Source organism: Uloborus diversus, chromosome 5, assembly GCF_026930045.1.
Source record: "Uloborus diversus isolate 005 chromosome 5, Udiv.v.3.1, whole genome shotgun sequence".
NCBI classification, from domain to species: domain Eukaryota; kingdom Metazoa; phylum Arthropoda; class Arachnida; order Araneae; family Uloboridae; genus Uloborus; species Uloborus diversus.
The window spans coordinates 33665817-33683352 of NC_072735.1; positions in this window are offsets into that span (position 1 = coordinate 33665817).

The following is a 17536-nucleotide window of genomic DNA, read 5'->3' on the forward strand; positions in this document are numbered from 1 at the left end:
AAGCAAACTAAGACACATCGATTGCGTTAATAAATACTCAGAACAAACTGCCTGTGTTTACGTCAACAGACACACGTGATGCGCAACGTGGCAATGTTTTAGGTGCAGACGCAGTTTTATAAATCACCGCAAGGTAGCGTATTCGAGCGCTGGAGTTCCGAATTGGAAAGGGTTCAGAGATAGACTAGTAAGGGAACTTTCCGAAGACTATGATAGCAGACTTAATAGGCTTAATATATATAACCTGGAGCAAAGGAGAGTCAGAGGGGACATGATTCAGTTGCTTAAATTTATCAAAATGAACGATATTAATGGATTAAATTTTTGCACGGAAAGCAGAACGAGAGGTCATTGCAGTGGCGGATCCACAAGGGGGGAGGGAAGGGACGATCGTCCCCCCCCCCCCCAAAAAATTCGTAAATTGGCAAAATTTTCGAGAAAAGGTCATTAAACTCCCCCCCCCCCCCCACCCCACAGCAACACATCACAAAAAATAACCTACAACTATATTTTTATGACTTTAAGGGCCGGATTCAAGTGAAACACTACACAATCGCAAAAAAGACAATCGCAATCGACGAGATTTGCAATCGCTGTTGGGAGTCGAATTCAAGTGAAACAATTTGGACAATCGCAAGTGAGAAGTCGGGGTAGGAGCTACTGGTCGATGATAATCGCATGTACTTGGAGCGATTAACTGATGTCAACCAATGAGAGAATTAGGTTTGAGCTCCCTGGGTTTGAGATGGTTAAAATCGTGATGCAATATTTGTTTTGATGTTGAATTCATGTTCGCTCGCGTAATGGATATATTCCGTGCTATTTTTTTTTTTTTTCAACTTTCAGTTCTACTGTTGGAAAAGAAAGCAAACTGGATTCGGAACTCCAGCGCTCGAATACGCTACCTTGCGGTGATTTATAAAACTGCGAATGCAACTAAAACTTTACCACGTTGCGTTCCACGTGTGTCTGTTGACGTAAACACAGGCAGTTTGTTCTGAGTATTTATTAACGCAATCGATGTGTTTTAGTTTGCTTTCAGCTACAGAAATTAATTCGTCCCTTAGTAGTATTCTCGAGCTCCTCAAAATAATGTTAGTTTTCATTAATTTCCTTAATAATAGGTGAAAGCGAAAATTCTGGATTAACAAACTTGGATAACGTTCTACAAGGTAAAAAATTTTATTGTTTTGTATGAATTTGTAAGAATATGGGAGTTTTTTTAATCTTAAATTAATTAAACTTACCATATTTTACAGCAGCATTTAGTTGGAATGGACAGTATGCAAAATATTTTCTTGAATATATTATCGTAGAACAAAATGAATAACCGAGAAAGAATTTACTTTATTCCTTTTATTCTCAGCTGAAAGGTATCGCCAAATTTGTTTAGGGTTATAGTTTTGGTATTGTGCGAGCAAAGTAGCCTTGGCGAGATTTCGCGTTTTTAGTTAAACCATTTTCAATTTTTATCATGAGTGGAATAAAATGGTAGTAAGATTACAGAATTCGATAAGTAAAAAGAAATAATTGTCATTCAACTGAAAAGAAAACTACCACCATATATCCGTGAGAATTTTGTTGATGATTTGCACAACATGACACAATTAAATCGTAACTCAGAAATTAGAAAAATCGAAACAGAAAATTTTTAAATTAACCGATTCGGGAATTCAAGAAAAAAAAAACTCTGCTACAAATGGAAAACAAGCGCTAGCCAAAGCAAAGCAAAGAAGTATCATCTTCTTTTGGTAATAATTTGTAATGTCATATTAAATTTTCTAGCATTAATTGTTATTCTTGTCAGGCCACAATTATTATTTAGTTTTATCAAGAATTGATAAATATCGAATTCAACATCGTGAAAATGGCTGCTTAGAACTACGAACTACGTACTTTGCATTAATGTTTTGACGTTTAGTAATGCTTCTTGAATTCTCATTTCTTTCTACGTGGGTCAGAATATCAAAAAGACTTTGAAAATTAATTTAAAAAGAATAAAGCGAAACAATCATACGTACGAGCAAAAATCACAACACTTTTAGCATTTTCTTCGTTACCATGTGCGTTTGTTTTAGTTTTCAATTCCGCCATTAGACAGTGACTTCAGTGCCCCCTATAGTTCGTTGGAGTTGCGAATAAAAAATGTTGCCGTTTAACCGTTTAACCGCCGAACTATTGACGGATGATCAAATTTGAGTAATTTTTTGAAATTATGTCTATTTATGTCTAGTAAATACAGAAATAAAATAAAATTTCCAGAAAAAAAATTTTTACTATGATTTTCAGTGTGTTCCATTTTTGGAACATTGGCGTTTTGCATGAAGTTTTTTTTTTTCAGAGAATTTTTTTAAACTAAGAGGTTTTGAATGCGGTTTTTATCTTAGCATACTTTATTGCGGAAAAAATAATATTTTAAATTGCATTTGTGTACATATCAGAATTCAGAAAATCCAATACTGAAATATCTAATGCCCATCATATGAAAGGAAGCGTTGCTGGTGAAGTCGTTTGTCGCAATGGAAACATTTCTTAGTCGTATTTTTTTGCACACCGCGCAACGTCCTTGGGATGCAGATACAATATAATGTCCATCAGACATTCTTGACCGTTTATGTAAATGACAACGAGGCCCTGGAGGACTTTCCACTCGTACTTTTTTTCTAAGGAGGTGAGTTATTTCTCTTCGGAACTCTAAATGCTTCATCTTGACTTCGTGTAAATCACAATGAAGTAACCAACTAGCTACAACTGAAATATTCAGCGCATTACTAAAAAGATTCCACCACCATTTTTTACTCCTCAAATGAGGTCTGTAGCTCCCTAAAAGTTTATCCAAGACGTCCACACCCCCCATTCCTTCATTGTATCTCTTGATAAGATGAGGTTGTGGCACAATCTATCTTGCATTTCTGCGCATTTGAGTAACATTTTACAGATGCAAGTGGCTCATGTGTATAACAATTAGATGCTACTGTAACCACTGCATTATCTTTCCAGCTGCACATGTACACTGATCCATCAGATCGATAGTAAAAATTTCCGCGATCTTCTTTAGAAAGGGCTTTTTTGGATTTCCGTGGACAATGGCCAGTTCGGTTTTCACGAATTGTTCCTGTTGCTCGTACACTTTTTTTTTTTTGATAGCTGAGAAATTAAGTCATATGATGTAAAAAAGTTATCAAAGTATACTTCATGCTTAGACGTGTCAGTCAAAACTGATAATAGATCATTTACAACTCTGGATCCTAATTGCACATCAGGGGATCCTTCTTTTTTGCCTGAATAAATCTCCATGGAATATGGGTATCCACTTGAAGAGCACAGCATCCAAATTTTGAAGCCGAATCTTATTGGTTTTCATCTAATAAACATTTTACATGAATGCCGACCGTAGTAGGGAACCATAGATTCATCTATGCTTAATTTTTCATGAAATACACCAAATTGTTGAGGGTTTTTACACAATTCTTCGTAAATAAGGAAAACTTTTCTTAGTTTGTCATTTTGTTTTAATTCATGGTTGTCCATCAAATGAAAGTTGTTTTTTATTTTTCGAAAACAATTTTGAGGCATAACTGTTAGTACAATTGGCACAGATGTATCTTCTGCACTGCTCCAATACATATCTTCAGAAGGAACAGAATGGTACCCACTCAATAGCAACAAACCAAAAAATTGTAGGATTTCATCTCTGTCAACAATTCTTCCTCAGTGATATTGCCTAGTTCATCAGGGGGTAATTGGCATATATCTACATCTGACAAATCCGAATCTGACAATGTCTCTAAATAAGCCACAGCTTGTTCTACAGTAAGAAATCTTGTAGACATTTTTTAACATTTATGAACAGTTGGTATTCGTCAAACAGAATTTCGTTTCGCCCGAAAACAAAGCTAGCGAATTATTGAACTGCATTTAAAATATGAAGAATAAAACTCTCACTAATATTATTTTTTATTATTACGTGACAATGCAGCTGTCCGAGCAGGTGTGGATTCGGAGCCATATAGTCGGTCAAACAGAAGACTTATTATTTTCTTTGCTAACGAAACGAAACGTCATATCCTTTCAAAATATAAACTTACTTGGTTTTGCCAACATCTACATCAGAGTACATTCAAAATGAGAAAAAAAAAAGAAACATATATTACGAAAAATGAAATTTCCCCTTGGAAATCGAACGATTTACTTCTTGGAAATTTGACTCCCTAAAAGCGCCAATGTTCCAAAATTGGAACATGCTATTTTGAAGGGGTACACCTTTCGGAAATATCATTGTACATTTCTACAAGCATTTTAAAATCATACATTGAAGTATTTTTCACAACTATAATAAATATCATCACATTTTCTGAAAAAACCAATTTTTGGTAAATTTTATAAGAAAAAGTTGCAAAAAGCTAAAAAAACACTCATCTTTGAAAAATCGCAATAAATAATTGAAAACATATAAACAATCAAGCAGGAAATCAAAAAATACTTTGAAATAAGACTAAACTGTGTTAAAAAAAACTTGTTTATTTTAACGTTATTTCTTGGGAAAATTTTCACTTAAATATGATGTTCCATTTTTGGAACATTGGCGGGTAAACGGTTAAGAAATGCTCTATATGTTCCACATGCACATTGTATTTGTTTTGAATAAAACGCATGATGTTTAAAGGAAAATTACGATTTGATAATCATCCGATGAGAATGAATCTGATGAGCATCAAAGATTTTCAAATAATTTTCTCACAACGACAATTGAGTAATACTTAGAGAATTTTGAATTTAAACTGCCTATTGTAATATCTGTTTGATTTGAACATGTTTTTTCCCCTACGTTGAATACATTTGCACAAGTAATAAGTAAAAATATGTTTACTTATGAAGCAAAATGAGAGTTTTTGTTAATAGATGTTTTGTTAATAAATGGTTATGTACAAGTTTAAATTCAAAAGTTGGAGCCAATTTCTAGAATAGTTACAAATAATCACATTGATAAGATACATCCAGTTTTGAAATGCTGATACACATTGTGCAGAGATAAGTTCTTTTTACTTCAACTAAACACATTTTTAATTTATTTTACTTATTTTAGTTCATCTAGATCATAATAGGTCTCTTTGATTTCGTTTAAACAGGTGTGATTGCAGTATATCTTCTTTGTTCTTAAGGGAAGTCAGTTGTTTTTTCAACAGTAAAATGTAAAACTAATTTCTTGTTACCCTGAAATAAGTGTAGCTTCAAAAAAGAAATTTTATTCAAATACAAAATTATAAAACTAATTACACCTACATGTACTGTAATACGAACAATGAAAGAACACAGTATGACCAGGGTCGGGCCCGAATCTATCAATTTTGAGGCCCCCTGCCAAAAATCAGCAAGGCGGCTAACTGCCTACTAAATTTCTATGTCGCTAAGGGCCGGGGGGCACTTTCAGTGGCATGCCCCCCTCCCCACACACACTGCAGGGTCTGCGAGTATGTAGATCCGGGCCTGACCAAGGCCGCACAGAGGGTAGGAAAGCAGGGGCAGGGCCGTCCGAAGAGACTGACCATGTTATCTTTCCTTTTATTAAAAATGATAGGAATGTGTTAGTATTTTAAATTAAATCTGTACTAATAATAAAGCTGAAAGTCTCTCTGTCTGGATCTCTTTGACTCGCATAGTACCTAGACCATTTGGCCAATTTTCATGAAATTTAGCAAAGTTTGTAGCATGAGGGTGTGCACCTCGAAGCGATTTTTCAAAAATTCAATTTTGTTTTTTTTTAATTCCAATTTTCAGAAAATTTCCCCGAACAAATTATCACAATGTGGAATAGTAAATTACGAAATCATCATAACGCGGAACTGTAACATGGGCAAGTGAATTGGCGAGAAATTCACCATACATTACTTAAATATAAAGGCGAACCAAAAGACGTTTCAATTTTCTACTATGGGCAAAGCGGTGTGGGTACCACTAGTACTGAATAAAAGTAAAAAGAATACATTTTAATGCAGTTAAAGCTCAGTTTAGAGCTCGCTGTCATGTCTTCACTCCCGCCCGGCGGGGGATGCCCTGCTCATCCTTCTCTTTGGACAGCCATGTGCCAGGCAAAAACTTTGAAGCTGGCTCCCAAGGGGCCTGCTAGCCCTGGAAATGGACACAAAGGGGTGTTTTTGGGCATTGTAGCATAACGAGAAATTTTTTATACGGAGGTGAAGGTTTACTTATAACCGGGGTTGCAGTGTCAGGCCAATTTTAGGTTAGGAGATACGAGTTGGAAGCTTTGAAATTCTAGAATTTGGAATCTTTTTCCCTCTAGACTATAGCTGTTTCAGGGATACGGAGTAATAGTGGGAATTGGTCTGCTTTTGGGGTAAAAGCAGGGCAGCTGAGAGCCAAGGCGAACCTGTTGTTAATTTGGTCTCCAGCCCCCACTCTCCTCATAAAACTGAGCTGTGACCCCTAGTTTTCGACTAGGCTGCAATGGTCTCTCGTTGGCCCTGCGTAAACATGTCTGAGATTTAAAAATTCAAATGCATTGCTGTAATACAATTTTCCCATCACTGCCGCACGTAAAGGCATACATTGGCCTTAAAACCAGCCATGTACTTCATGTAGTATTACCGCGCTACATGCTGTATAACCCGCCACAAGTCGAACCGCACCATGCTGCAGACACCCACTGGTGAGATAAATTTACTTTGTCTACCAGTTTGTTGGCGCTCTCAGCTCCAATGAGTTGATATCTGCCTCCAGCTCGGTTGTTCACACTATTCCAGACTGATGAGTTCTAATAAGAACCAAACTGCAGTCTTTGGATGTGATAACCGGACTGTCTGGTACAATTGCAGGTTATTCTCTCGTACATCAAGTGCCGGATCCAGGGCGAAGGAAGCATGTTGTAATATAACTAGATGCAAAACTCAGCTGCAGCCATGGACCGTGCAAATTTTGAAGTAAATGGGCAAAAACATAGCCAACGAGGATACAATGCTGTTTCCATCCTATCAGAGGCTACGGCAGAAGTTGTTTCTGCACATCTTGTTCGAGCACTTGTCTATTTACTAAAAGGTCTAAATTACCTACGGAACCATTTCTTGTAGTGTATCTAGTTAATACAGTCGAATTTGCTTATAACGAGCCCTGATTTAACAAGAACTTGGATTTAGCGAGGGAATCAAAAAGCTTTGGCTGGTACAATGTTAAGCCTATAAGAGCGTAACTCACCTTATCGAGCAAACCCCGCTTCAAGCGAGCAATATTTTTGTCAGTCATAAAATTTCTGTCAATTTCCACTGCAGAAAACATTATTCTATTTCTCGAAAAATTTCATTAACATTTTGAATTTAAAAAAAAAGACATAAATCCTGAGAAAAAGTGACACAGCCTTTTTTAAAAAAATTTGTGGAGTTTAGGAGGATTTAGAAATTATATTTGTTGAAGCGAATGTTAAATCATTTCCGAGATATACTTCCAAGGATATTGTAGCTCTAAGCCTTAAGCCTTGGACATACTGTCAGACCGGCTTAATCGAATATGGTCGGTTCCAAGAAATATTATTTGATTAAGCGGGGAAATTTTATTTACCTTTTTAAATTTACAACTTGTCTTAAAACATAATAATAAAAAAACAAGTTTTTAAGGGAAATAATTAGTGTTTTTTCTTTTAGTTTTAGAAATAAGCTAAATAAACAACAAAATAATTTCTTATATAAACAAGTATATTACAAGTATGTATGAAAATTATAAAAAGCAGCTTACAACTTCAGTTATGAAATCTTTATTTTTGGCACTTTTTTTCAGAACAACATTGTTTTTTGAAAAATTCCATAATAGGCAATTGCTTGCTCAAGATCTTTTGGGAACACTTTCTGACACCCTTTTCCCCCTCCTTGTCTACCATATCTTACATTAAATATTTGTCAATTTATCATCGCCTAAATTGTGTACAATATTCATTTGTGTTATTTAATCAGGTTATCGACTGCGCTATTTTTCTTAATGTAAAGACAGTTGACAATAAATACTACTTTATAGTTTAACTCGATGCTTGCTTGCGACCGGCTCAACCAGTTAACTGATGACGTGCTTTAATCAACCAATCAACAGCTTACAATGGTAACCGAAAGATGATAGAACGTTGCGGTTAGTAACCCGTTACTCACCGGTCGACCGGTGAGGTTCGTCAAATGCAAACAATAAGTGTTCTTAATTTCGATTATCCGGGGAAATTATTCGATTAAGCGGGGATCTTTAGTATGGCATCTATGGGGAAATATTCGGTTCCAGGAGGTTCTATTCGTATAAACGGGTTATTCGTTTATCTGTTACCCGATTAAGCGGGGCTTACAGTATTCAATAGTTTCTAAAGTGCAGAAAAAATTCGAACTATTTAAAGCCGCAGATGCTCAGGGGTGCAGAAAATGTTTCTACTGCCAACATTTCCCCCAATCTATTTGAAAATTTCCCCAAAATTTTACAATATGTTTTATGTTTCAGATAAAAATTAATTCATTACTATAGGTATAGACAATTTTGAAAAAAGAAAAAAATGCATCTTTAAAACTAATAGAATGAACTGGTAACACGTAGAACTAGGTATCTAAAAACTAAATTAAGTTTTAATTAAAATATCCTATCTAATATTTATTATTAAATGTAAATTATTATCCAACAAATAGTTAATGAAAATATAAAGAGTGGTGATGCAAAAGAAAATGCATCCAAAAAACACTTGCGAAAAAAATCGGAAAATTAAAAAAAAAAATCGAATCTGCAAAATTTTCCCAGATGGTTCAAATTTCCCCCAATCCTAGATCGCCGGATCGGACATATTCTGCACCCGTGCAGATGCCATTGGCGATGTTCTTCATATCACGAAATCCTTGAAAAAATAACAAGAAAGAGAGAAATAAGACAGTTCAAAGAAAATAGCTAACTTTGGTGTTATATTGAAATATAAAAATAACTCAGTATGTATAAATTTTGATGATTTTTTCCACAAACCCTTTTTTTTTACGAGCACTCTGGTATATATAACAAGCAAATGCTACGGTCTCTTTGCGCTTGTTTTTAGTGAGTTGGACTGTACTACATATATGGGAGCAAGCCCTTGCTACAGGCGGCAACTTCTGAAAGGTGGCAAAATTCACCATAATTATTTTCTTCAAATTTGTTCAAACTTGATATAAAACCTTGAAGGTAGATGGGTAAGGACTAGTGATGGGCATAATCGAATCACTCGAGAACTCTTATTGTCACAAATTCTTGGTTATTGATTGACTCAGCTGGAGTTCTCGATTTCAAAAGATCTAGATTATCAATCGCTCAAGTTCTCAATTTGGAAAGATATTGATTATCAAAAGGTCTCGATAATGCCCATCACTAGTGAGGGCATCAGTTTCAACATTTGCCACAGACATATAAAAATAACAGAAAAATTAAACATCTGGCACTGCTCGCTTTTCACTATCACCCCCTCCCAAACCAGTATTAAACGACTGAATTCGAAATTTGCCCCCCTTGTCTGACTACGTTTTGCATATGCACCTTTGTGAAGTACTGCCATTATTTTTTTCCTCATTGGAAAAAAAAACAACGGGATTTGGATTGTCATTTATTTTTTCATTTATTTACAGCGAAATGTTTCTGCCAATTACTTTTTTTAAAATCATGGATATGCAGTACATATATGTTACTGCAAAACACCAAAATTAAAGAATGTCGACTTTTACTGACGATTCACCAGAAATATTAAGTATATCACCGATGCCTTTGGTATGTGTATGTTGATATGCACTGACTAGTGTCGACATTTACCAGATTTCAGACTTTCACAATTTACCTTTTAATGGGAGTACAATGCATGTCATAGTAGGAACTTATGCCGGGGCCATGTAGCTAAGTTTGATGCATTTTGTTATTGTACCATAATGCGCAAGTAAATGCAATTTTAGCAAATAATTGAAAAATACTAGCCTAGAATTGAGATTTTATATTAGTAAGATAGTGAACGTTAAACAAATTTACTCACTTTCAACAATCCCTTTTCTTTTTCTTTCTCAACTAGTATAGTACTAACTAGTAAAATTACAACAATGAAGAGAATTTAATTATAATTTCTCATCACAGTCGTAATTCAACTTGTATTGTTGTTCAGCCGGAAAAAAATTCCGTTGATTTCTTCAAAACGACGAAGTAGTATAATGACTATGCAGAATATTATGCCATCAAGTATTAAGTCATAATTAAAATAAGTACTGCATTTGTGGATGAAAACAATGTTAAATTGAAGAAGTATCGCATATTTTAAGGCTCCTGCAAAAATGCTACGGTTACGGTAAACAAAAAACGAGTCTTGCATTGAGTTGCCAATTTTGAATTGAAAATTTTCAACAATAACATTCCATTAATTCTAAAATCAACTTTGCATTCAAAACAGACGCCATTGATGTTTTTCTGCACTTGCGAGGGATTTTCCAGACTTACAAGAGCTCGAGAGCAATTGCAAATATTGCGAGGGAATCGGGACTGAAGACAATCGCAATGTTACACTTGAATTCAAATTGGGGAAATAGCGATCGCATCGGTGCATTGCGATCGGCCGTGTTTCACTTGAATCCCTGTGTAATTCCAAAGTTTCCAGGGGAGAGTCCTTCAACCCCCTCTATCCGTCACATCGAAGATTGCCTAAATTATGAATTTTTAGAGCTTCAATTTCGAAAATATCGGCAGAATCGGAAACGTTTTCGAAAATGTCGTTAAGGAGGGCCTTAAATTACGTTTTTAGAGCTTCAACTGAAAAAAAATACCGGGGGGGGGGGGAACTCCTTTGTATTTGTATTTGTTAAGAGAAAACAGATGTTTCCCCTTAACAGTTCAGTTTTCATCTGACAATGAGCAGTAGCAATGTACATTAGGGTGTCCCAAAGAAAATCGAAAGTCGATGTTTCACATCGCACGGCATACCCTCTAATATTTTTCCTTTTAGGTAAAAGCGATTGTAAAAAAAGTTTAATACAATTTGAACAACGGCAACCCATACCGACTTGCGCCCGAAAGTGTAAACCAGTACTGTTTACAAGGTCGAAAAAAAATATTTTTTAAAATTCGAAATTTTATTTGATAAAACGTTGCCCTTGTAGCCCCATATGTACCACAAAAATATTTATCCAAATTAAAAAATATTTAGATGTCCATCAGGTGGCCTGACATTTATGATTTTCTTCAAAAAAATGGATTTTTTTTTCGATTTATCTTTTAAAAAATTACTTACACGTTTTAATAAAATATCAAATTCAAAAATCATTAGCGAACACATTTTTAAATCAACAATTGCAAATGAATAATAATAAAAAAATAATGTTTTTAAAATGAAAAATTGAAGCTTAAAAAAATTCATATTTTGAGTACTATGTGGGAGATTTAAATATTGTAATAGAGCAAGCTAATCACCGAGTTTACTGTTCATATTTTTTTCTCTCTCTCTTCTTAAAATATATGTCACAATTTTATAAATTTGTATAGAAAAAAAATCTATTTTTTGAAGAAAATTATATTTTAGGCTTCCTGCTAGACACCTCAATAGTTTTAATTTGGATGAATATTTTTGTGGTACACGTGGGGCTATAGGGACAACACGTTTTATCAACATAAAACTTCAAACTTCTGTTTTTTTTTTTTTTTTTTTCGGTTCGGCGTAGTACGCACACTTTCAGGCGCAAGTCGGCACGGGTTACTGTTGTTCAAGTTGTATGATTTTTTTACAGCTGTTTTGAGGGGGGGGGGGATAATATAAGAGGGTGTGCGACTTGAAACATCGAGTTTCGTTTTTTTTTTTTTTTTTTTGGGACACCAGGATTCGCTATAGCATAGAATTAGGAAAAAGAAATTGAGATGACGCGCCTATATATGGTAGAAAAGAGATGATTTCAAAGGCGCCGTTTTGCTTTCTTAACACATGTGATCTTATATAGTGGCTTTGATTACAACACTAAAAAAAAAAAAAAAAAAAAAATCAGATTCTCTTATTATCTTCATACTTATGATAATATGCTAATTCTAAAGCAGCCAATAAAACTCGACACATCGCGTGAAAAGAGAAGGTATAATTTTAATGAACGTCTTTAAACTATCTTTGACAATGTTAATGAGAGCAAAGATCCGGTGCCCCCCCCCTCCGGTAATTTTTTTAATTTGTTTTCTTAGAAATGCATACTTGATGATCTTAGGTAATGTTAGTGAGAGAAGAGGTTCGAGGGTGCTCTCCAGGAATTTTTTCGAAATTGAAATCTAAAGAATGGGATTGTAGGTCTTCTTTGATAAAGTAAAGGGGACCGACACTTCTTCAAAATTGAAGCTTAAAAAAAGTCTTTTTCGTTGACTTTCAATGACGTGAGGAGGATTTGTTTTGGAGATAATTTGGAATTGAAGCCCTTAAAACAAAATTTAAGGCGACTTGTAGTGATGCTGGCGAGCGTGCTGGAAATGCTCCAACGTAAAATTTTTGAATTTAGCTTTAAAACCCAGTTTTTGACAAACTTTGGTAATGTTAGTGGTTTAAGCTGTTCGGGGACCTTCTTTCGGTAAATTTTCGAAATTTGAATTCTAAAACGCAGTTGGAGATGTTATTCGCTGATGTTACCAAGGGTTCAGGGGCTCATCTTAAAAATCTGTTCGCCTTAAAATCTTAAAGCCCTGAAAAAAAAAAAAAAAATCAGACCATCTTTAGTGATACAAGGGAGAGGAGAGATTCGATGACCTCTGAAAATTTTCCAAATTGAAGTCCTAAAAGCGAAATTTTAACTAATTTTTAAAAATGGGGTGAAGGTGCTTCTGCAGGATTTGGATGATCTCTCTCTCCCGGAAGCTTTTCAAATTTGAAGTGCTAAATACAAATTGTAGTTCATCTTTGACAAAGATAGGCGATAGAAGATGGAACTGGGTTCCGATTTGGAAACTCTTCCCCTGCACTCTTTCAAAATAAAAGTTTTAAAACGCGTTTGGAGGTGTAAAATGAAGGGTAAGGCTCAAGGACCTCTCTCTCTCTTCCTCATTCTTGGCTAAGTCCCTATCTTTTCATTAAACTATTAATACAAATGTTAAGGAAAAACCTCCCGCCAGTATTTCTTTTCCAAGACCATTTTCAGTTCTTTTGTTTTTTCATAGAGAAATTTTCAATTTCCAATCTGATGCTTGAATTTGTTTGAAATTAAACTGTTTGGGATTCGTTAAAATAATCTTTTAACTGATGTGGTGCTTTTCAGTGACACCGTAGGTCTTCTTCTTCCAAATTTATTTTACTTTAAATATCATGCCTCAAGCTAGAATGTATTGAAAAGGTTTTGGTTTACTTTCGTTTTCTACATTCAAACGCTTTGCCTATTCATTGCAATATTTTAAGTCTCCCTTACTGCATTTTAACTTTTTTTCTATTTAAAACATGCTTCGGCGGCTCCTATGAAACCGTCATAATTATTTATCTATTAATTTATTGTATCAAGTTGAAACTTGTCATAGTTGTACTATGTACTGAATACTTTTTCGTTAAAAAAAATGTTCATAATTGCCAGAATGTCTTGAAAAATTTCAGGTGCCTTTAGTTAAGTAAATTATAATAAAGAACCGTGGATGTTCCTAAGTAATATTAAAGGTTTAATTGTTTAATACTCAGGGATTGCATTTTCTTTTACAGTTTTGCTGAAAAAATTCTTTTTGTCACGGGAATTTTACTTGGTATTTTATTATTACTATTTATTATTATTTTTTTTAATACTGAGAACGTTTTCTTTCTCTCTTTTTTTTCTTTTTGTTCATTTCTAAATTAAAATTGGCAGCCTCGGTCAGGCCCGGACTGGCTCCTTCTGGGGTGGTCGGCTAGGTGCTAGAAAGGGGCCCCGGCCTCCTGGTACGGAGGTTCCTGGGGCCCTTTCCTGCGAAAATGTGAGAAAGTTATTGTTTCAAAAATTGCTTTTTCTTTTTGGACATGTTAAATAATAAAACTAAAGTTAAATTTATGTATAAAAAACATGTGTTTGAAGTTTTACTTGACTTACCCTTTAGCAGAAGGAAATTTCATACCATTTTTACAAAATCTATTAAAGGTGCGTTATTTTATTTATCATTATTTCTGAATTGAACGTTTTTTTTTCTTTATTATTATTTTTTTTTTTTTTTTAAATTTTATTTACCTTGTAAGCGAAGACTATGTAGAGAAGGATTGTGATGCAGGGCCAGGGTTGGAAAGATTTTTCCCACAACCGGTATTTTCCGTCCTGGGAAATACTATTGTTTTTCCCGCACGGGAAAACTGATTTGCTTATTAAAAATATAAATTCAAAACAATTTTTGAAAATCAGATGTAAAATCCTCCATTTTTAGGCCTAATGGGGGGGGGGGAGGGGTAGCTTAGTCGGAGTCTCCGTGGGTAAGTATCCTTACCCACGGAGAGGATAAGAGATCCTCTCCGTGGGTGAGCCACTGTTGGAAGGGGCTGAGATTTTTTTTACACACGCTATTTTAAGCTTAAAGCAATGCCTTAATAGTAGAAAATTATCATACCTTTTTTGCTTCATCTTGTCACTATTTTGTCCCAATGTATCTATCTTTTAATTTCCATAATAAAAATTATAGTTGGCTTGCACGCAAGTAAAATACAAACCTTCAATTATCTTACTATAATGCAGATTGCAGAAGACAAAACCCCACGTGGAATAGTTTTATAGCCAATATCCGGTCGGACCCTATCGGAAAGATTTCCATATGCATTCAATTTTCCCATTTATTTACTGGTTTAAAAGCAAAAGGAGATGGGGCACTAAAGCAATCAACATGAACCCATTGAGTCTTGAACGAGTCATGAAGATTTTATTGACTCCTATTTTTATTACACCTGCATTTCTCTTTTGTTTGAGTTTTTTCCACACGGTCATCATCCATACCCAAATTCTAAGTTCTTGTCTTATCTCATCTTTTTGATTCTACAAGAACTTGTAGAAACGTGGAGAAACGCACCTTTAGCGGCCTGGATCACGAAAGCTGACATCACTCTCCAAGGGGTCCTAATTTACTCCTGTCACCGGAGTAACTTAACCATGCGTGGAACCAAATTGACAAAGACAGAACTCCTGTGTAGTACCACCAACACCCCCGGAGGCCTCGGTAGTACACTTGGAGAAAGAAGGAAGGAAAGAAAAGTTGTTGGTTAAATTTTAATTTGTTGGAATTTGCAAAAGATAACTTTTTTCAACTTTAGGATTACTCTGGAGATCTGCGTACTCGCAGACTCTGTAATGCGAGGAGGGGGAGGGCACACCTCTTAGGGGCCAATGGTCCGAGAAACCAAAGAATCTTTTTAAAAATGAATCGAACACCTAAACACCTCCAGGATCTGATTACTGAACAGGCCAACTATGCCGTAGCCTAGGACCCTCGATATTTAGGGGCCCTCAAATGGCTGAAACTACTTTAGTTTGCGGCTAAAATTGTTTTAGCCAATGTATAGATTTTGAATACAGGGCTCCCCAAAACTTGAACCTAGAAATATTGAAGCATACAAACACAAACAACAACCACTCTTTTAATTTTTTTTTTTGAGCGGGGGGGGGGGGAGGGCAATTCAGTGGGCGGTTAGGGGCCCAGATAATTTTTTGCAGGGAGGCTGAACATTTCTGTTGGGGACCCTTAGGCGATTCCTAAGTTGCCTATTTGTTAATCCGGCCCTGTTTACGGGACAAATTCAGAGAATTTAAAGCCCTACGGGCCTCTAACCTAAAAATAATGTTTGCCCCGGGGCCCTACCTGGCTTTAATTAGGTCCAGTGTGCTATTTGTATAAAACTAGAGATCAAAAGCATCCCAGACAGGGCCTGATTAAGATATAGGAAGGTTCTAAGCAAATTTTTTTGGAGCCACTATGCAGTTAAATCTTACTTTTAGTCATTAGCTAAAATAACTTTAGCCATTGGAGGGCCCCTAAAAATCAAGGGCCCTAGACCACAGCCTAGTTGGTACATTCAGTAATCAGGCCCTGATCCTGGCAAAACGTATAAGGAAACAGATTGAAATAGTTACAAGGAAATCAAAGAATTGTAAAATCATTTTTTGCTACAAATTTTTTTTTCGCTTCATTTGGGGGCCCTTCCTAGCTTGGGGGCCTTCGGCGATCGCCGACTAGCCGACCTGACCAGTCCGGGCCTGGCCTCGGTTCTACGTCTCCCTTGGCAACAGCCCTGCCTTTACGTATTCATTTCCTGTATAGACTATTATTACAGGCAGCTGTTAGGTACTTAGGACAGTAATGCAACATATTTATCTTCTCTGCCAATGAATTTACATACACACACTAAAACATCTTATTACTCACAGCATGAGTTTGCAGAATTCTTTTTTTTTTTTTGTAATCATTACTTTTCTTGCAGCGATTTTCTTTTAAATCGTTTAGAAATATAGCGGATTATTATAATATTTTCAGAGATATTTAAATATTTTTTTCAAAAAGGGGAGAAAACATGAAAAAGAAAATATATATTTTGTTTTACTATTCAACTGAAAGATTCAATGCGGCCCACCGGGCATTTGCCTGGCTGCCCGCCGGCCCCATCCGCCACTGTTGACGATATAGTAAAAGCTATTTGTAGAAAACTGTATGTAGCATACTTCTTCTTTTCTCGACACTATTAAAAATCATCTGCTTAGAAATGAAAACATTTATCCTCTCATTTTTTTTCAAGCTGTTTTGACTTAGAAATAAGTAAATATAAAATTTAAATTCAAGTAAGCAGACCATCTCAAAAATAACGCATGCGCAGAAAGGAAAACGGGAATTGAATTTCTCCTTTCGGCATAGACACTGGTGTGAAAAATATCTTTATCTACCAGTTTAAAGATAAAATGAGTGTATTTATTAATTGTATCGTTTTAGATCGGCTATCGTCCGTCCAGGCTGACAAAGCTCTCAGTGGGAGCTAATAAGTCTCTCGATAGCTGAAACTCTGAATGACAAGAATTGCTTGTCAGAGACAGGGGCGAATTTAGAAATCTGGAGGTCCCGGGGCAACGAAGGAGTGGAGGCCCCTAATCAGGGTTCGAAAAGATTATCATATTTTCGAAAATATCCGATACTTTGATATATATCCAAATATTTTAATATATATGTATATATCCGATATTTTCGACCCGTGAAAGTTAGGATATTTTGAAAAAATTTTATTATCGGGAGGGGGGGGGGGGCTTTGTTGTGGAGGCCCCGGGGCAGTAGCCCCGCCTGCCCTACCTTAAATTCAGCCCTGGTCAGAGAGATGCTTGACACTACGCCATTCTGTCTCAGAATTGCCATGCTTCAATACTGCATGCATTCATGGATTAATGCATGTCCGGAGCCTTCTTACTAATTGCATAAAGACCGATGTTCCTTTAGAGGCTGCAGACTGGCTTTAACCGATGAGATCTCCATATTCTTGTCAATGATTCTAAAATGAGAATATGTCGAATTGATTTGAGAATACGAATGTCTCAAAAATAAGCAGATGTTGTACGATGAGTAGAACGGTATTTCA